Here is a 21,976-nt window from a genome sequence, read left to right on the forward strand (position 1 = left end):
TTATAAGCACAGGACATGCTTTTATTAGCAGCACAAGAATTTATACCACTAGAATGCACCAAAGTCCTGTAATGATTTCTAGGAAAGAGATCATTTTTATAAGATGTCTGGTTTCCTGTGAGCATGAGGTTCACTACAGTAGTCGACTGAGTATTTACTCCATTGACAGTGGAAAAAATCAAATTACGAAGTTTAGAAATTTGTTTCTTCTTGGGAAAACAACGGATAGCATAGTGATTACCTTTTCCACAGAAAGTACAGGTTCGTGGAGGAGAAGCAAAAAACGACATCTGTTTTAACTTCACAGTCCTGTGAGAAGATGGTAAGTTATGAAAACTTTTCTCGACACAATCTTCTCCTGGAGAGTATTTCTTCATGTACTGTATGTCAGGAACAGTTTGAATAGAAGAATTTCTCCTTAGGACAGAGTTATCCTTTTCCAAGGATTTGCACTGTTCATGGGCTAGTGAAAGGGATGCTTCTAGTTTCTCTTTTTCAACACGAAGTCTGTCAAGATCAGATGAATGCGTCTTGATCAAACGTTTCTCTCTAATTGAGCTTTCTTTGACCATCTTTTCGAGAACATTAATTTTTTCACGCTGTAAATTAGTTTCTTGATGGATTTTCTCAATAATGTTTGTGATTACTTTTTATATCTTGCCTATCGGAGGTATCAATCTCAAGCCAAGCAATCTGATTGTACTCGTACGATAGAAGATGCAAGATCAAATCACACAACTACGATAAAAATAGTATCGGTCTGGCTTCACAATCCCAATGAAGTCTTTATTATTTTATTAATATTATTTTTCTTCGCTATTTTGCAAGGTTTCCTCATTTGTCCATGTTTTTGAGTGCTCGTTCGTGCACTAGGGTGCTCTTTCGTGCATTATTTCTAAGTACACTCACACCATTTTTTCAGCGCTTACTCTATGGTGGCCTTGATGCCCGATCAGTGAATATTTATTATTAATTCATGGAGTTCAGCTGAGAATCAGTCATGAAACGGAGTAATAAAATAAATTGAGTATCTGTTACTAATCCATGGAATCCAGCTGAGGATCATCCATGAAACTGAGTAATAAAATAAATTGAGTATCTATTACTAATCCATGGAATCCAGCTGAGGATCAACCATGGAATGGAGTAATGATCTAAGATGATTGTATATTACTAATCTGTGGAATCCAGCTAAGGTTTCAGCCATGGAACAGAGTAATGAGATAATATGATTGTCTATTACTAATCCATGGAATCCAGCTGAGTATCAACCATGGAACGGAGTAATGAGATAAAATGATTATCTATTACTAATCCATGGAATCCAGCTGAGGATAAGCGATGGAATGGAGTAATGAGGTAAACAGATTATTTTCTAGGAATTCAGTTGATGAATGACATGCTAGAATTAATCTATGAATTTCTCTACACTAGCATATGATATGTCTAGGAGCGATTTTATTCGAGACTCGAGGTATGAGATGATGAAAGCATCTTACTCGTTCTGAATATTGGGGGAGTATAGTCAGGGAACAACAAAAAATGTGACATCCTGAAGACGTTAGCAAATTCCTTAGAGAATGACTCAATAATGTTATAGAGTACACGTTCTCGATCAATAAACTTTTCAAATTCATCGATGAGTTGATCATGATTCTGAAGATCAACAAACTCGGTATAATTTTATGCGATTCTGGTGAGCTCCATTTCAGCTTTAGCCATTATGTCCAATGTCTCATTGGAGGAAGAGTGGTCAACACAAGATGAGACAATCTTCCTACATCGGGATTCGGAAGAATCAACTAGGGAGCAATCCTTTGAGGTATTCCCGAGACAACTGTCATAGTGGAAAACTTTAGGAGGCATCTTGGTATGCGCAAGATATTCTGTCTTCGGACTCAGATTGCTACAAACACAGACTTGTAAGGTCTTGAACGTGTTTGCCTGCTCTGATACCATTTGAAAAAGCGGGGGTCTAACAACACCACCCAATATTTCGCTTAGGAATCTGTATGGACAAACTCGGATATACTTTTAAGAGAATCAACAAGACTCAATCAATTAAAAGTATATCAACGAGTTTATATCTCTCTTCTTGATTTGATTTACTCAAGCAAGAACTGCGAGTTCAAATCAAATGCAAGGAATAACTTGGATGGTACCAAAGACCAATATCCAAGGATCAATCAATATCAATCATCAACCAAAGGTCGGACTTCTAATTGATTGATTCAAACGTGTAACCTGTATTATTTCAATTATATAAACAAATATAATGTGGAAATAAAAATAACACAGACACCAAAAATTTTGTTAACGAGAAAACCGCAAATGCAGAAAAACCCCGGGACCTAGTCCAGATTGAACACACACTGTATTAAGGAAGAAATTCCCCAGGGAGGAGAACCCATAAGTAAGGATTATAAGATGTTACCAAATAGTGTACAGTCCCCAGATGTTTCTTTGGTAAGTTGTCAATGCTTCTTCCATCATGAATTTTCTTATCTGTGTAATTAGGATCACGAAATAAATATTTGTTAATTTGCTTCAGAATTTTTCTCCGTCGAGCATTGATGGTCTTCAGCTTGCTCCTAGGCAAGCAATTAATGAATCCAGTGTCGATGAAAAAGAAGTCGACGTAAGTACTTCTTTGCATAACCAATTATGAGATTTCTTGAATGAAATAATAATGATTGTTGTTGATATATCTAGGAGGATCTCATCATGGATAAAAAAAACTCTGATGATGCTCATTCGTCTTCGAAAGATGGTGATGAAGAAAATTCTCAAGAGATGGAACCAGATGAAGGTAATAATGCTCCTAACGGTGACGCCGGCAATATCGATCCCTCGAACGATTTAGAGACCACTCAAGTAAGTGCACATCTTGTATTTTCTTCATAGAAGTATAAAATGTCTGATTTGTGAATGATCGAATGAAAATCCATGTGAATAAATGAGAAGTCTTGCCGAAATACGTCACCAGAAAATTCAGAATTCAGTCTTTTAGTAAAAACACCATAGAATCTTCGTATGATGTCATATTTTCACGATCTACCCCAGTTTTCTTATGCTCGGGAAATTTCCTAGATTTATTGAAGAATAGTTTTAATTTTTGAGCATGTTTAGAGGTCGAAATCGATGAAACAGTAAACCTCCAGGAAGTTTTCAGAAAATTTGCAACTGGTATGTAGTCGGATGTTTCAGATGTATCTTTTTGCTCATTCGTCCAATTACTGTGAATTTTGGATATGCTGTAAAGAAAATCTATACGAAGAAAATGACATATGACTCAACCTTAAATTATTTACCAATTGCTCCTAGTTCGTTGTCTTATACATGGCAGTGTAAAATATCCTCAGATGAGCTTGTTGTAAAACGTCTTTTCATGACTTTTACACTATTTGCTCGTGTTTTTAATGCATAATGAAGAAATTTGATGATGTTAGATCACTTACATTCTGAACTTGATGATTTCTTTTGATTACCATGCTTGGAGTATTTTAATCCCATGTAATCATCATATTAGGTGCCAAATGACGAAGTTGAGGGTAATGGAGCCAATAATGATGATTAGAACAATATGGTGAATCAAAATGATGATGCTACCTTATCCGTACCTCAGGGTCATGAGAATGTTGCTACGGAAGTTGTTGAGGAGAACGAGGCTCAAGTCGTCATTACTTCAGAGATAGAAGAAACCGGGCCAGGAATAGAAGAAAATGCTCATGCTCCATCATAGAAGAAATTTCTCCAGAGATAGAAGAATATAGATTCTCCAATGATCGAGACTCGTACGGTGTTGCATGAATACCCTACTGCAGGGATTGCTTTCATTCCTCCATTAGGTGAGTTACTCTCGTACCATGAACTAGTTGGTGGACTTAGCGTTCCTACTGGATATGCTAGCATGTATGAGGATTTATGGAAGAGGTATGGTCACATCGTCGTTACTAAACACCCCAAACGTAGTTACTTCTTAACAATGCAAGTAGGATATATCTTACATGTCGTAGATGATATACGAACCAGATCTAGAAGTGTTGTTACTCCAGATGTACTCTTTGATTGGCAATATAATTTGGAGAATTCTGAGAAACTTGGCTTCAACTTGAAATGGCTACGTCAGAGAATATAATTAACATCATTAGTAGTTACCTTTTCAGCACAGATCCACGTTCGTCCAAGTATTATATCATATCAGAGAATATAATTAACATCATTGAGGACACACGCGAGAAGAATATAATTAACATCATTGAGGACACATGCGAGAAGAATGTACCTTTTCCTAGTGATGTTGTGATGAAGAAAGAAGCCAAAATTGCCAAGTTGATTGAAGAGCTGAAGTTGAAGAAAGCGAGTTTGCGTGACTTGAAGATTGCAGAAGAGAAAAAATCGTACTTTGCCGGTTTCCTTTAATTTTCTTCCATAATCTCTTGAACTTTGAACTTATGAGAGATGTGAGGTTTTATTTAGGTTTTGATTTTTGATTGGTTTTGAATAAGTGGATTGAAGATTTTATTTTAGATTTGATAGAGATTTTCTTTAAGTGAACTTTGATAAATTGTTGAATTCAAATACTTAATGCAAGTATTGCGTACGTTTTGGAAGAATTGAAAATACAGATGAAAGAAAATCCTAAAATGCAAGGTGTCTTGTATGTTTGTGCGAACGTCTAACACCTCAAACATCGAATGTCTCAGACGTCAAATGCTTTGAACCAATTTTCTTGTATTACTGGCACTCTCGTATTGTCCTTCATATCAACCAACTTGTAGTATCCTCCAACAACCGATTTAGAAATCATAAAAGGCCCTTCCCAGTTGTGGTTCCTTGCAGAATCAAGATTGCGTTTAGTTTCTTTGAGAACCAAATCTCCTTCGTGAAATTTGTTAGGCTTGATTGTTCTTACTCTGAATATATTCTGCTGGTTCGGCATTCCCCTTATGGTAGGATTCCATGCTCGCAAGGTGGAAGTTTTCATATTTTGTGGCACGTGTGGACATTCATGCAAGGTTACGGGAGAATATCCAATATAGTGCCTAGACATCATTTCAGCAATAAATGTCTCAGTGAGATGCTCGATTCAGATAGGCTCCATATCCAACCACTTAGTGAAATATTGTTAAGGTGAGGTTATCCACTCGTAATGTTTTGCAACAACTAGGTTGTTGGTGGAGTAAACTTCCCGGACTAGTAAAGCATGTTTGAAAGTAGATAATATGCACGTATGAGGTAGAATGAGACTTGCCTGAGTGCGGAACTTCTTGATGAATGCTAGTGCATCTTCTTCAGGCTTTTTCTTTAACTCCATAAAGTCTTTGATTTCCTCCAGGTTCTCTAACGACGGAGTTTCCTATATTTCTTCTAAACCAGAGAAATCTGCGATTGAAGGTGCTTCGTCAGTAGTTACCTTTTCAGCATGGATCCACGTTCGTCCAAGGATCGTATAATATCCAGGATCCTCCCTGATTATGTGGAATTTTATTTCTGCCCAGGTTGAACCAATTTTCATTTTGAGAAAGATGTAGCCATATGCATCTCTAGGCATTCCTTCGTGATCTCTGACTGAGGTATGAGCATGAGTGGCCTCTTGTCGAGTGATGCCCGCGGCTCTGAGAATCTTCAAAGGAATAATATTGATAGTCGTTCCAATATCGACCAATGCTCTCTTGAATTCACTTTCCTTGAGATTGACTGTGGTAAGGAGTCCCCAATCTCTGACTGAGGTATGAGCATGAGTGGCCTCTTGTCGAGTGATGCCCGCGGCTCTGAGAATCTTCAAAGGAATAATATTGACATTCGTTCCAATATCGACCAATGCTCTCTTGAATTCACTTTCCAAAGCAGTTCACATACATGTTCGACCAGTGATTGAACTGCTTATTTGACGGGTGGTTCAGAGAGAGTGAAAGTCCTAATTGGGAGAGGATTTTTGTGCACTCCTTCATTCCCAGTTCTCTTGAGTCGACTCTTTCTTTTAAAGTACACCTTAAGATTCTACAATTGTTTGTCGGATGATTGAAAAATCTATGAAAGCGGCAATAACGTGGATTCTCCATTTCCTCCTGGCATGAGGAAATTTGATCGCACCATCTTGGATCCAGACCTCTAATAGATCGATCACCTCTTCAATGGGAAAAGGAAAGTTCGGGTCTTGGTCGTTTTGCTGACGGTGAGTTAGTGCTTGTGCGTTTCGAGTTTGGTTATCCTTCCTTAATGCTTTTGTAGGGGACTGAGATGTTGGAGAAACTTTCTTGTGATGTGTATTAGCCTTTCTTTTGCTCCCTTCAGCAACAACATTTGTGGAGAGTTGGATATTGTATTGCTTATTAATCAGGCGCATGGTGCTACCTCGAGTTTCTTGCGGTTCTTCGACCTTAGTAGCTTTTGCTCTTTCCAGTAGAGTTGGAGCAGTGGTCGCTGATCGTTTGGCTGCTTCATGAAGCTCCGAGAAAGTCTGAAATCGTAGATTCTCTATTAGAGCTATGTAGACCGGGATCATTCTATTGATACACAAGTCCACCAGTTGTTGTTCAGTGACATTCGGATAATGACAATCCAAAGCTTGGATCCTAAACCTTTTCACATAGTCGTTCGGATATTCGTTGTTCTTCTGGAATACCCTTCCCAAATCAGAGAGAGTAACTTGTTCAAAGACAAAGAAATATTTCCGGTGGAAAGCATTAACCATTTCTCCCCAACTGGTGATGCTTCCTAGTGCGATGTTGTTGTACCAAGTGTATGCTCTGCCTGTCACAGACTTTGAGAATTTCTTCAGACCGACAACATGATTGTGTTCATGCTCGCCCAATGCTTCCAGGAATCGAGAAACATGCTCTCGAGCATTCCCTGTTCCATTGTAAAGTGTAAACGTTGGAGATGTGTAACCTTTTGGGAGAGGAATTCTCTGTGTATCAGCGGGATACAGAGGTTGGTGACGATGGACATATGATGTCTTGTCTTTCCCTCGATCCTCCGGAAAACGCTTCAGGTCTTCACGAGTGATGAAACACGCGGATTCCTTCGCTGGTGGGTTATCTGCAGCTTTGCGGACTTCATCATCATCATCCACCACGTGAATCGAAGAGATTTCAGGATTAGCAGCTGTGGATGTTTCTTTGGCTTTTCCTTTCTCTGACCCGTCCTGAGCTTTCTCTGACATTGTATCTGTGAGAGTTTTGAGATCTGCTATGGTAGGCGTATTTTCCATGATTTCTTCGAGAGGCCGACCGAAGAGAGTATTACTTCCGATGTTGGTTTGAGGAGGGGTGGTATCAGTAGCGCCACTGTTGGAAAACGGAGTGACTGGAGTAACACCATTGTGTAGCACCTTTCGGGTTAGGATTTGTAACTGAACCTGACTTAAGATCAACCATTTTGACGAATTGATATTGTAAATGAGATATTAATCTCCCACTGTGGTCGCCAATATGTTGATGGGGAAAAACGATTTGCTGGTTTTTTGGGAAAGTGAAGAGAAGACTGTGTGGACGGGACTCCTAGACCGAGCAAACTGCTTAACCTCAAACAGATGCACTTCACGGGAGTGCTTTGAGTTCGAGAGATCAATCTGTAAGACTCCGGCCTAAACCAAGACAATGGTCGTTCCTGATTCAATTCGGCCACAAAGAGGGAAGAGGCTTGATCAGTAGGAGGGAAGCTGAGAAGTGTGTGACATCAATGGTGATCAAGGATTGTGAATATGTTGTAAATTCTGTAAATGAACTGTTGGGTTAGAATAAGTTCTGGTTGATTGATTTAATTCTTGAGAGTGATTGCTCGGATGAGAATTTCATCTGTAGACGATGATTCTTCGTTGTTCAATTGTGGATTCAGATACTTATTTATATTTCTGGAATGTAAACACATTGATCTCCAGTAAGTGTGATGGTTGCTCCAGTGAAAGAGTGGGAAAGTGTAAATCGTGGTTAAACCAGTTCCAGGTCGTGCAGAGACTTGGTTGATTGTCCACCCACTACTTTGTTAACTCCCTCAACTTCTTGCACGACTTACTCACATTTCTCATCGCGGATGAACACACGTGTCATAGGCCGCCGGACCAAAACCCTAATTAATATCCCCCATGTGACGTGATTGATATCTCACGAACGTGGAGTCCACAAAGCAGACGTGTATTTAATTAGTCAGTTGTTGACTTGATTAGAAGATGAGTCTAAGTTTTGTTGGATCGAGCATGATTGAAGAATGCTCTATGATACATGGATTGAACATGTTTGCTGGCACGTATGTATAGTTCTCGAATGCATGTTGATAATTGAATCAACATGATGAATGTTGATAGCCTGAGCAAATATTGCTCGTCTGAGCGAATATTGCTCGATTAATGAATTATTAAACACTGACAGTTGAATAATATTACTAGTCACAACTAAGAAAATATTGCTCATTTGATGGATTATTGAATATTGATAGTCTGGGAAAATATTGCTCGTTTGAACAATTGGTAGTGTGACCAAATAAAATATTAATCTAAAATATTGGCAGCTTGACCGAGTATAATATAATTAATCAATATATTGATTGCTGGACCAACATAAAATTATTAGTGCTTGAACTTGCTCAGAATTATGAATTGCAGAGCATTCAGTTCAAAACCCTAATTTGATCGATTGTTGATCAATTGATGATTTACTGAAAATCAATCACTGAGTGAGAGAGGACCGGATACATGGGATGATGGATGGCCATTTAACATCCAGGAGCTCGAGTTAGCATACACCAAAGTCGTTGACCAGTTGGTGAAAGGATGATTAAATGTTGGTTTAATGTTTTATTGAAATAGTGCTCGTCTGAGCATTAGAAAATAAAACCTAATTATGAAGAGATGAGGGACTGACCAAGGGGTATGAAACCGTTCCTTGGTGGTCTTGGGACTAGCTGGTGGTCAATTTAACAAGTTCCAAGTTGGTTGGAAAGAGTTTGAACCCAATATGAACCGTAGAAGATTAATTAGGTCAAAATTGTGAAAGAGTGTGGGATCGGCTCCTTGCAAGCCTAAGGGACGACCTTGGTCGGTCAAGATGGCATGCTCATGTCACCACAGTGTCTGTGTCTCAGTCTTGAGAATTTTTGTATTTTCTGGTGCACGTTTGAGCAATATTTTGGATTTTCAGAAGAATTGATCTTGACTGAAACTCTCGATTTTGCTCGAATGAGCAAGTAGAACTTTGCTCGTGCGATCAATATTTTGAAATTATTAAAATAATAATATTTTAATATTTGTCGTGAGGAGCCTAGTCGGTCATGTGACAATTTGACTTTTGGCCTTTTGATAGTTTGAGCAATATTTGAGAAAATATGGAAAAATCAGGGTTTTTTCTCAAACGGAGGAGTTTCATGAGATGAAAGAAATAATAATAAAAAAAGGGACCATAAGGTGTGGGACCGGACATGGCTAGGGCATGGCCGGCCAGCTAGTAAGCCTATTCTCGTTACACCTTTCCTTATTTTTAATTATTTTTCCTCGTGTGAAGGAAATATGGAGAAACTAGGAGTTTTTCTCAAACGAGGGAGGGTGCTCTTTCGTGCATTATTTCTACGTACACTCACACCATTTTTTCGGCACTTACTCGATGGTGGCCTTGATGCCCGATCAGTGAATATTTATTATTAATTCATGGAATTCAGCTGAGAATCAGTCATGAAACGGAGTAGTAAAATAAATTTAGTATCTATTACTAATCCATGGAATCCAGCTGAGGATCAGCCATGGAATGGAGTAATGAACTAAGATGATTGTCTATTACTAATCTGTGGAATCCAGCTAAGGATCAACCATGGAACAGAGTAATGAGATAATATGATTGTCTATTACTAATCCATGGAATCCAGCTGAGTATCAACCATGGAACGGAGTAATGAGATAAAATGATTTCCTATTACTAATCCATGGAATCCAGCTGAGGATAAGAGATTGAACGGAGTAATGATGTAAACAGGTTATTTTCTAGGAATTCAGTTAATGAATGACATGCTAGAATTAATATATGAATTGCTTTACACTAGCATGTGATATGTCTAGGAGCGAGTTTATTCGAGAATCGAGGTATGAGATGATGAAAGCATCTTACTCGTTCTGAATATTGGGGGAGTATAGTCAGGGAACAACAAACAGTGTGACATCCTAAAGACGTTAGCGCTTTACACTAGCATGAAATATGTCATGGATCCGTCCAATCATTAAGAGATTATATACACATTCTCTCTACATAGTCAGGGAACAACAAACAGTGTGACGTCCTGAAGACGTTAGCGCTCTATACTAGCATGCAGTATGTCTAGGAGCCGTCCAATCATTTTGATTCTACGTAGAGGTGATGATAAAATTTGCAAGTGTCGAAAGCTCAGCTGAGAGGTTTTTCGAGGAACATATTCATTATAGCTCCGAGAGGATGCTCGCTCAGTCAGAGATCGTGAAATGGTTCACAGATCATAAAATATGAGTTTCACATACATTTCTGATGTCGGGTCAGAAACATGCAGTATCATGATTTTACGATTTTATCCTTTGTCGAAAATCCACCATCAACATTAAGTCCCATGCTTAGTGAGGGACAGTCATGTTCCGCAGTAAGCATTGGATGGTGATTTTCCAGTAAACGAGATAAGTAGTTGAACTTAGTCGCAAAAAGGAATTTCTAGAATCCCCGATTTGCTCCAATGATATCATGTACAAGCAAATGTCTGGATAAGGACTCTATTTGTATGATAGAGTGTCATCCCGTGAGCACAGAGATATGAGGCACCACTGGTCCGGGCGGTCGGATGCCCAATTTTGTTCGGTTTAACGTTTATGGGCCCGGGCCCAAAAAAGGAAATCCTTGTTTGATTAGTTTTTTAGAAATAAAATTGTTATAAAATGCAATAGCCTTTTTATTTTATTTTATTTTATTTTTATTTCTTCTTCCAACTGACCGACCAAGCACCTTCCTCTCTTCACCTCTTTCACGTCTGAGCAGACCACTGCCGATCACCGTCCGGTGAAATTCCGGCCAACTCCGACCGACTAAAGGTAAGCGTTTTACTTTTCATGAGTTGTTCATAAAAAATCCATATAGGTATTTATGCATGCGTAAATTTTCATAAAGTTGGTCTAGGAAACGAACTTCTGTCCGTTCGTTAGTTTAAGAAACGAACAATATTCCCTACCATGGAAGAAGATATATTGTTTTGAACAGACATGGTCTAATGGTAGTAATGAAAACTTTGTTTATGAGCTTTCATGAAAACAAAATTTGAATACATGGGTTTTCACGAAAAATAGGAAAGACCCTCGTTTTATAGATGAATGCTCGTTCGAGCGCAAAAATAAATAAATTATTATTTGCGTGAGTTATTCACTCACGTCCAAAAGATTTATTTATTTATTTTTATTTTTTTTAATTTCCTTTTAATAATATTTATGTGAGTTATTTTGCTCACGTAATTATTTTTTTTAAATACGTGAGTTATTTCGATTAAGTTTTTTTGTAAAACCAAATTTCGATTTTGAGCAATTGTTAAAAGTAAATAATTATTTGTGATGAAATAATATTTTCATGAGTTTTGTGATTTAGTAGTAGATGCTCATGTAGTAGAACATCAGTGGTTGTTCACATGGTGAAGATTATGTAAATTGCTTACACGGTGAAAATTATGTGACTTGCTCACACAGTGAAAATTATGTGAATTGCTCACAATTTTATGAAAAGTAAAGTTATGATTTTGAATAATGTATTTTGCTCGTCTTTGCAGGTTTGAAGAAACGAGCAAATTCTCGAAATTTTCACGTTATAGTCACTATAAATAGAGAAATTGTTAACAGGTAAGAGTTGGAGAGTTACCATTTTTGTAGACGCTGATGTGGGCATCCTAATTATTTTGTTGTGCTTTAATTCCACTGCTTTGATGAAATTTGCATCTACGAATGATACACTGAAGTAGAAATGTTGTATGGATGTCACACCAACTTTGCAAGGATGACTGATTCTCGTGATGACACTTCCAAAGATGATACTTTCAGGGATGATACCTCCGCATATGAAACTTCAAGAAATGGTACCTCTGTAGATGGGACTTTCAATGAAGAAGAAGAAGAACAACTTGGAATAAAGAATATTCCGAACACCGATGATGATTTCTTTGTGGTTCAGTCTAGGCCTGAAAAATGTCTCCCAGGTTCTTCGTTTCGCCTTCTTATAAATCCCATGGATATTACTCAGAGAAAATTGGTATCTCCTTGAGCAATAATTCAATTCTGTCTGCAAGGAGGGCACTACTCTGCTTCGCATATAGAATTCAAGCTTTCTCGAAAACCTTTAACAGACTTTTCTGGATGGGCGAGACATATGTTGGGTTATGATCGTGTACGAACCATGCTAGATCTTGCACAGGTGACACGATCTATTCAAGCAGCTGGAGATTTTTTTATATACCATGATGTACGAGGTATGGTAGCTTTGCTCGCTCGCTGGTGTATTCCTACACACTTTCATATGCAGATAGGTAGAATTTACCATCACTTTGGAGGATGTAGTTACTTTATTGCATCTTCCAGTTACAGGTAATTTTCCTGAAGGACTTACGGCAGAGGAGATTGCAATGTACGATGTCTTGACATCTACGATGTATGACATTAACAAATTATATAATTTTTTTGTTATGATCAATGGTTGAGGCACTAGTGGCCAAGAGGTAGAACTCCTGAAAGACCTATCGACGGTACGTTAAACATTGCTGCTTTCTTGTGCTTGTAGATGTCCCAATAGCTACTTGAAGATAGTGGAAACTTGCTGAAGCCATTTGTGATTCCTTTTGCCATTAAGATGGCTCAAGGTGAGACACTTATCATCGGTAGCATGTTCTTGGGTTCACTATTCTCTAATTTAGACTCCTTGGTCATAGATTTCAGTGTTTCCAATGGCTTTATGAAAATTGAAACGTACATTAATACAATGTTTCTCCAAGCCATACTGTGGGAACGCTTCAAGAATTATGCACCAAACCCTCATAGCGTCTTGCAAGGACCAAATGTTGATACTCGTCATGCTTTCTTTGAGAGAGATAATACTAGGATTATGCGTTGGTCCACAAAGCAGCCTCGACTCACGACATGCCTCACCAATGTTTTAGACAACAAGTTTGAGTTTAATTTTCGTCCATGGGTGTCGGTTCCTTCTTTCATCTCACAATTGATCACTTTTAATGATGCTGAAGAAAATGTCACTTTGGAATCCGGTACAGACATGAGTGATGGTGAGAGATCCTTCATACTGAGTTGCATCCCCGGTTATTTAGTATCAGTAATACAAGGAAAGTTTTTGGTGGAGAAATATAATATCGATAGAGCGACTCGACAAATGGGCCTTGATCAATGTGTTCCGGATGTTCGCAAAAGAAAGCCATCAGTCGACCAACTTAAAATTTCTTTAGATTGTACACATTTGAATGGACGCGAATATATGTTCCCTTGTTCTGACCGAGTCGCTTACGCAACTCCATGTTACATAACTTTTTGGAATCAACAACTTAAGCGTTTACATGATTTTGTAATGGCTGTTCAACCTCTAGTACAAGAGCCTTCTTATGTTGAGATGATTTCTGCTCGACCAAGATTGAAGTATCCCTCTAGTAGTGATAAACGAAAAGTACTTCCAGGATGTTCACAAGTAAGTATTATTCTTATGACTTTTATAGAGGCATGATAACCGCATCTTAACTATTTCATTGATTTTACCAAAGGATGGTCATGTACTGAGACCTCGGATTAATATAGACTTCACGGAAATGGAAGAAATTCCCCAGGGCGGAGAACCCATAAGTAAGGATTATAGGATGTTACCAAATAGTGTACAGTCCCTAGATGTTTCTTTGGTAAGTTGTCAGTGCTTCTTCCATCATGAATTTTCTTATCCATGTAATTAGGATCACGAAACAAATATTTGTTAATTTGCTTCAGAATTTTGCTTCGTCGAGCATTGATGGTCTTCAGCTTGCTCCTAGGCAAGCAATTAATGAATCCAGTGTCGATGAAAAAGAAGTCGACGTAAGTACTTCTTTGCATAACCAATTATGAGATTTCTTGAATGAAATAATAATGATTGTTATTGATATATATAGGAGGATCTCATCATGGATAAAAAAAACATTGATGATGCTCATTCGTCTTCGAAAGATGGTGATGAAGAAAATTCTCAAGAGATGGAACCAGATGAAGGTAATAATGCTCCTAACGGTGACGCCGGCAATATTGATCCCTCGAACGATTTAGAGACCACTCAGGTAAGTTTCCATCTTGTATTTTCTTCATAGAAGTATAAACTGTCTGATTTGTGAATGATTGAATGAGAATCCATGTGAATAAATGAGAAGTCTTGCCGAAATACGTCACCAGAAAACTCAGAATTCAGTCTTTTAGTAAAAACACTATAGAATCTTCCTACGACGTCATATTTTCATGATCTACCCCAGTTTTCTTATGCTCAGGAAATTTCCTAGCTTTATTGAAGAAGAGTTTTGATTTTTCAGCATGTTTAGGGGTCGAAATCGATGAAACAGTAAACTTCCAGGAAGTTTTCAGAAAATTTGCAACTTGTATGTAGTCAGATGTTTCGGCTGTATCTTTTTGCTCATTCGTCCAATTACTGTGAATTTTGGATATGTTGTAAAGAAAATCCATACGAAGAAAATGACATATGACTCAACCTTAGATTCTTTACCAATTGCTCCTAGTTCGTTGTCTTATACATGGCAGTGTAAAATATCCTCAGATGAGCTTGTTGTAAAACGTCTTTTCATGACTTCTACAATATTTTCTCGTGTATTGAATGCATAATGAAGAACTTTGATGATGTTAGATCACTTACAATCTTAACTTGATGATTTCTTTTGATTACCATGCTTGGAGTGTTCTAATCCCATGTAATCATCATATTAGGTGTCAAATGACGAAGTTGAGGGTAATGGAGCCAATAATGATGATTAGAACAATATGGTGAATCAAAATGATGATGCTACCATATCCATACCTCAGGGTCATGAGAATGTTGCTACTGAAGTTGTTGAGGAGAATGAGGCTCAAGTCGCCATTACTTCAGAGATAGAAGAAACCGGGCCAGGAATAAAAGAAAATTCCCATGCTCCATCATAGAAGAAATTTCTCCAGAGATAGAAGAAGCTAGTTGCTCCAATGATTGAGACTCGTATGGTGTTGCATGAATACCCTACTGCAGGGATTGATTTTGTTCCTCCATTAGGTGAGTTACTCCCGTACCATGAACTAGTTGGTGGACTTAGCGTTCCTACTGGATATGCTGGCATGTATGAGGAGTTATGGAAGAGGTATGGTCACATCGTCGTTACTAAACACCCCAAACGTAGTTACTTCTTAACAATACAAGTAGGATATATCTTACATGTCGTAGATGATATACGAACCAGATCTAGAAGTGTTGTTACTCCAGATGTACTCTTTGATTGGCAGTATAATTTGGAATATTCTGAGAAACTTGGCTTCAACTTCAAATGGCTACGTCAGAGAATATAATTAACATCATTAGTAGTTACCTTTTCAGCACAGATCCACGTTCGTCCAAGTATTATATCATATCCAGGATCCTCCCTGATTATGTGGAATTTGATTTCTACCCAGGTTGAACCAATTTTCATTTTGAGAAAGGTGTAGCCATATGCATCTCTGGGTATTCCTTCGTGATCTCTGACTGAGATAGGAGCATGAGTGGCCTCTTGTCGAGTGATCCCCGCGGCTCTGAGAGTCTTCAAAGGAATAATATTGACAGTCGTGCCAATATCGACCAATTCTCCCTTGAATTCACTTCCCTTGAGATTGGCTGTGGTAAGGAGTCCCTAATCGTACGTTTCTTTGTCTGTGGCTAGAGCTTCAGGGAGTGCTTCTGGAATGGATGGGCATTTTCCTGACACTATGTGATTCAAAGCCATGATCATGTCTTTCCTTTGAGCCTTTGACAGATAAAGCAATTCACATACATGTTCGACCAATGATTGAACTGCTTCTTTGACAGGTGGTTCAGAGAGAGTGAAAGTCCTAATTCGGAGAGGATTTTTGTGCACTCTTTCACTCCACAGTTCTCTTGAGTCGACTCGTTCTTGAAAGTGCGCCTTAAGATTCTACAATCGTTTGTCAGATGATTGAAAAATCTATGAAAGCGGCAATAACGTGGATTCTCCATTTCCTCCTGGCATGTGGCAATTTGATCGCACCATCTTGGATCCAGACCTCTAATAGCTCGATCACCTCTTCAATGGGAAAAGGAAAGTCAGGGTCTTGGTCGTTTTGCTGACGCTGAGTTGGTGCTTGTGCGTTTCGAGTTTGATTATCCTTTCTCAATGCTTTTGCAGGGGCCTGATATGTTGGAGAAACTTTCTTGTGATGTGTATCAGCCTTTCTTTTGCTCCCTTCAGCAACAAAATTTGTGGAGGGTTGGAGATTGTATTGCTTATTGATCAGGTGCATGGTGCTTCCTCGAGTTTCTAGCGGTTCTTCGACCTTTGTAGCTTTTGCTCTTTCCAGTAGGGTTGGATCAGTGGTCGCTGATTGTTTGGCTACTTCATGAAGCTCCGAGAAAGCCTGAAATCGTAGATTCTCTAGTAAAGGTCTGTAGACCGGGATCATTCCATTGATACACAAGTCCACCAGTTGTTGTTCAGTGACATTCGGATCATGACAATCCAAAGCTTGGATCCTAAACCTTTTCACATAGTCATTTGGATATTCGTTGTTCTTCTGGAGTACCCTTCCCATATCAGAGAGAGTAACTTGTTCAAAGACAAAGAAATATTTACGGTGGAAAGCATTAACCATTTCTCCCCAATTGGTGATGCTTCCTGGTGCGATGTTGTTGTACCAAGTGTATGCTCTGCCTGTCACAGACTTTGAGAATTCCTTCAGACGGATAACATGATTGTGTTCATGCTCGCCTAATGCTTCCAGGAATCAAGAAACATGCTCTCGAGCATTCCCTGTTACATTGTAAAGTGTAAACGTTGGAGATGTGTAGCCTTTTGGGAGAGGAATTATCTGTGTAGCAGCGGGATACAGAGGTTGGTGACGATGGACATATGATGTCTTGTCTTTCCCTCGATCCTCCGGAAAACACTCCAGGTCTTCACGAGTGATGAAATATGCGGACTCCTTCGCTGGTGGGTTATCTGCATCTTTGCGGACTTCATCATCATCATCCACCACGTGAATCGGAGAGATTTCAGGATTAGCAGCTGGGGATGTTTCTTTGGCTTTTCCTTTCTCTGACCCGTCCTGAGCTTTCTCTGACATTTTGTCTATGAGAGTTTTGAGATAATTGCTTAACTCCTTCTGTGTTGCGGCCATGCCAGTCTGATTTTTAACGAGAACTTCCTGAACCTTCATAAGATCAGCTATGGTAGGCGGATTTTCCCTGATTTCTTCGAGAGGCCGGCCGAAGAGAGGATTACTTCCGATGTTGGTTCTAAGGGAGGGGGGTATCAGTAGCGCCACTGTTGGAAAACGGAGTGACTGGAGTAACACCATTGTGTAGCACTTTTCGGGTTAGGATTTGTAACTGAACCTGCCTTAAGATCAACCATTTTGACGAATTGAGATTGTAAATGAGAGATTAATCTCCCACTGTAGTCGCCAATATGTTGATGGGGAAAAACGATTTGCTGGTTTTTTTGGAAAGTGAAGAGACGACTGTGTGGACGGGACTCCTCGACCGAGCAAACTGCTTAACCTCAAATAGATGCACTTCACAGAAGTGCTTTGAGTTCGAGAGATCAATCTGTAAGACTCCGGCCTAAACCAAGACAATATTCGTTCCTGATTCAATTCGGCCACAAAGAGGGAAGAGGCTTGATATGTAGGAGGGAAACTGAGAAGTGTGTGACATCAATGGTGATCAAGGATTGTGAATATGTTGTAAATTCTGTAAATGAACTGTTGGGTTCGAATAAGTTCTGGTTGATTGATTTAATTCTTGAGAGTGATTGCTCGGATGAGAATTTCATCTGTAGATGATGATCCTTCGTTGTTCAATCGTGGATTCAGATACTTATTTATATTGCCGGAATGTAAACACATTGATCTCCAGTAAGTGTGACGGTTGCTTGAGTGAAAGAGTGGGAAAGTAGAAATTGTGGTTAAACCAGTTCCAGGTCGTGCAGAGACTTGGTTGATTGTCCACCCACTACTTTGATAACTCCATCAATTTCTTGCACGACTTACTCACATTTCTCATCGTGGATGAACACACGTGTCATAGGCCGCCGGACCGAAACCCTAATTAATATCCCCCATGTGACGTGATTGATATCTCACGAACGTGGAGTCTGCAAAGCAAACGTGTATTTAATTAGTCAGTTGTTGACTTGATTAGACGATGAGTTTAAGTTTTGTTGAATCGAGCATGATTGACGAATGCTCTATGATACATGGATTGAACATGTCTGCTGGCAGGTATGTATAATTCTCGAATACATGTTGATAAGTGAATCAACATGATGAATGTTGATAGCCTGAGCGAATATTGCTCGTCTGAGCGAATATTGCTCGATTAAGCGAATATTGCTCGATTAATGAATTATTAAACATTGACAGTTGAATAATATCACTAGTCACATCTGAAAAAAATATTGCTCATTTGATGGATTATTGAATATTTATAGTTGAATCAATATTGATAGTCTGGGAAAATATTGCTCGTTTGAACAATTGGTAGTATGACCAAATAAAATATTAATTTAAAATATTGGCAGCTGGTGAAAGGATGATTAAATGTTGGTTTAATGATTTATTGAAATAGTGCTCGTCTGAGCATTAGGAAATAAAACCTAATTATGAAGAGATGAGGGACCGACCAAGGGGTATGAAACCGTCCCTTGGTGATCTTGGGACTAGATGGTGGTCAATTGAACAAGTTCCAATTTGGTTGGAAAGAGTTTGAACCCAATATGAGCCGTAGAAGATTAATTAGGTCAAAATTGTGAAAGAGTGTAGGATCGGCTCGTTGCAAGCCTAAGGGACGGCCTTGGTCGGTCAAGATGGCATGCTCGTGTCACCACAGTGTCTGCGTCTCAGTCTTGAGAATTTTTGTATTTTCTGGTGCATGTTTGAGTAATATTTTGGATTTTCAGAAGAGTTTGATCTTGACTTAAACTCTCGATTTTGCTCGAATGAGGAAGTAGAACTTTGCTCGTGCGATCAATATTTTGAAATTATTAAAATAATAATATTTTAATATTTTCCGTGAGGAGCCTAGTCGGTCATATGACAATTTGACTTTTGGCCTTTTGATAGTTTGAGCAATATTTGAGAAAATATGGAAAAATCAGGGTTTTTTCTCAAACGGAGGAGTTTCATGAGATGAAAGAAATAATAATATAAAAAATAAGGGATCATAAGGTGTGGGACCGGACACGGCTAGGGCATGGCCGGCCAGCTAGTAGGCCCCTTCTCATGACACCTTTCCTTATTTTCAATTATTTTTCCTCGTGTGATGGAAATATGGATAAACTGAGAGTTTTTCTCAAACGAGGGAGTTTGCTCAAATGAAGGAGTTTTCATGAGATTAGGAAAAATAATAAAATAAGGTAAAATAAAAGGAAAAGGCATTGGACCGGTCACGACGGCATGACCGGCCGTCCTGTGGGCACGGTCCCCATGGGCGCCTCTTTATTATTTTATTAATATTATTTTTCTTCCCTATTTTGCAAGGTTTTCTCATTTGTCCATGTTTTTGAGTGCTCGTTCGTGCACTAGGGTGCTCTTTCGTGCATTATTTCTAAGTACACTCACACCATTTTTGAGTGCTCGTTCGGCCAGCTAGTAGGCCTATTCTCGTGACACCTTTCCTTATTTTTATTTATTTTTCCTCGTGTGAAGGAAATATGGAGAAACTGGGAGTTTTTCTCAAACGAGGGAGGGTGCTCTTTCATGCATTATTTCTAAGTACACTCACACCATTTTTTCGACACTTACTCGATGGTGGCCTTGATGCCCGGTCAGTGAATATTTATTATTAATTCATGGAATTCAGCTGAGAATCAGTCATGAAACGGAGTAATAAAATAAATTGAGTATCTATTACTAATCCATGGAATCCAGCTGAGGATCAGCCATGGAATGGAGTAATGAGTTAAGATGATTGTCTATTACTAATCTGTGGAATCCAGCTAAGGATCAGCCATGGAACAAAGTAATGAGAAGATGATTGTCTATTAATAATCCATGGAATCCAGCTAAGTATCATCCGTGGAACGGAGTAATGAGATAAAATGATTATCTATTACTAATCCATGGAATCCAGCTGAGGATAAGCGATGGAACGGAGTAATGAGATAAACATATTATTTTCTATGAATTCAGTTGATGAATAACACGCTAGAATTAATCTATAAATTGCTCTACACTAGCATGTGATATGTTTAGAAGCGAGTTTATTCGAGAATCGAGGTATGAGATGATGGAAGCATCATACTCGTTCTGAATATTGGAGGTGTATAGTCAGGGAACAACCAACAATGTGACGTCCTGAAGACGTTAGCGCTCTACACTAGCATGCAATATGTCTAGGAGCCGTCTAATCATTACGAGATTCTATACACATTCTATATACATAGTCAGGGAACAACAAACAGTGTGACGTCTTGAAGACGTTAGTGCTTTATACTAGCATGCAATATATCTAGGAGCCGTCCAATCATTTTGATTCTACGTAGAGGTGATGATAAAATGTGCAAAGTGTCGAAAGCTCAGCTGAGAGGATTTTCGAGGAACATATTCATCATAGCTCTGAGAGGATGCTCGCTCAGTCAGAGATCGTGAAATGGTTCACGGATCATAAAATATGAGTTTTTCATATAATTCTGAAATCGAGTCAGAAACATGCAGTATCATGATTTTAGCCTTTTTCGAAAATCCAAATAAAGAAGAAGTATATAAGACACAATTGAAACAAAATCCGATTTGATTCAAGAAAATCTATTCATGAACACTTTAGCCACAATTTGCAAAGATTGCGTTCCTTAATAATAAATGTATTTGTTCATGAGTATGAAATCATACTTAACCTATTTTAGAACTTAACCACATAATTTTGGAAACGGGTACGCAAACTTAAGTTCAGGACTTTGATATTTTCCGACTGTTCGCAAACGGGTATGCATATTGTCGTTCCATACCGAATTCAGGTGATACAGTTTGCGAACGGGTCTACAAACTTTGTTCCCGGACTTTGACAGTTAAAACCGTTCGCATACGGGTATGTATACTTGGTTCCGGGGCCTGAATCATACTTACAACAATTCTCATACTGGTATGCATACTGTGCTATATCCATGCAATGGTTATTTGTTCTAAACTCCCATTTCAATAATTGAAACATCCTTAGAAGACGACAATGGTTGTTTCACACATACCATTAGCTTATAAGTAATTTTCAAGTGATCGAATGATCAATATGAAACATTCCGAGTCTACATCAAATGATTGTCTCACACAAATCATGTAAGATGTTACAAGGCGATTTTCACATGATCATCTTTTGACTCATTATTTAGTTTCCAACAAATAAATTATTTCCAACTAAACTCGTCAAGAATAATGATGAACGTAGTTAAAGCAAAAAGCTTTCCAACACATATTTCGAGAAAGATATAAGCGAGTTAAACTCAGCTCGAAATGTCAAATATGTATATTGTAAAAGTCTATATTGCTATACAACTTAGTCTCAATAGGAGATAAAATAAAATAGACTTCTGAGTGATAGATGAGTTTAAGTCTCCACATAACTTTTGTTGATAAAGTTCCTCCAAGATCCCCTCATTAGATCTACGTCTTCAATCGATGAACGTCGTGAAGTATAAATCTCAACTACACATTCTATCCCAATCCTAGACATGGCTATAAGTAGACTAGAAATCAAGACTTATAATTTTGACACCTAAACTTGATAAACAA

Source organism: Papaver somniferum, chromosome 4 (genome assembly GCF_003573695.1).
Source record: "Papaver somniferum cultivar HN1 chromosome 4, ASM357369v1, whole genome shotgun sequence".
Lineage (NCBI taxonomy): Eukaryota > Viridiplantae > Streptophyta > Magnoliopsida > Ranunculales > Papaveraceae > Papaver > Papaver somniferum.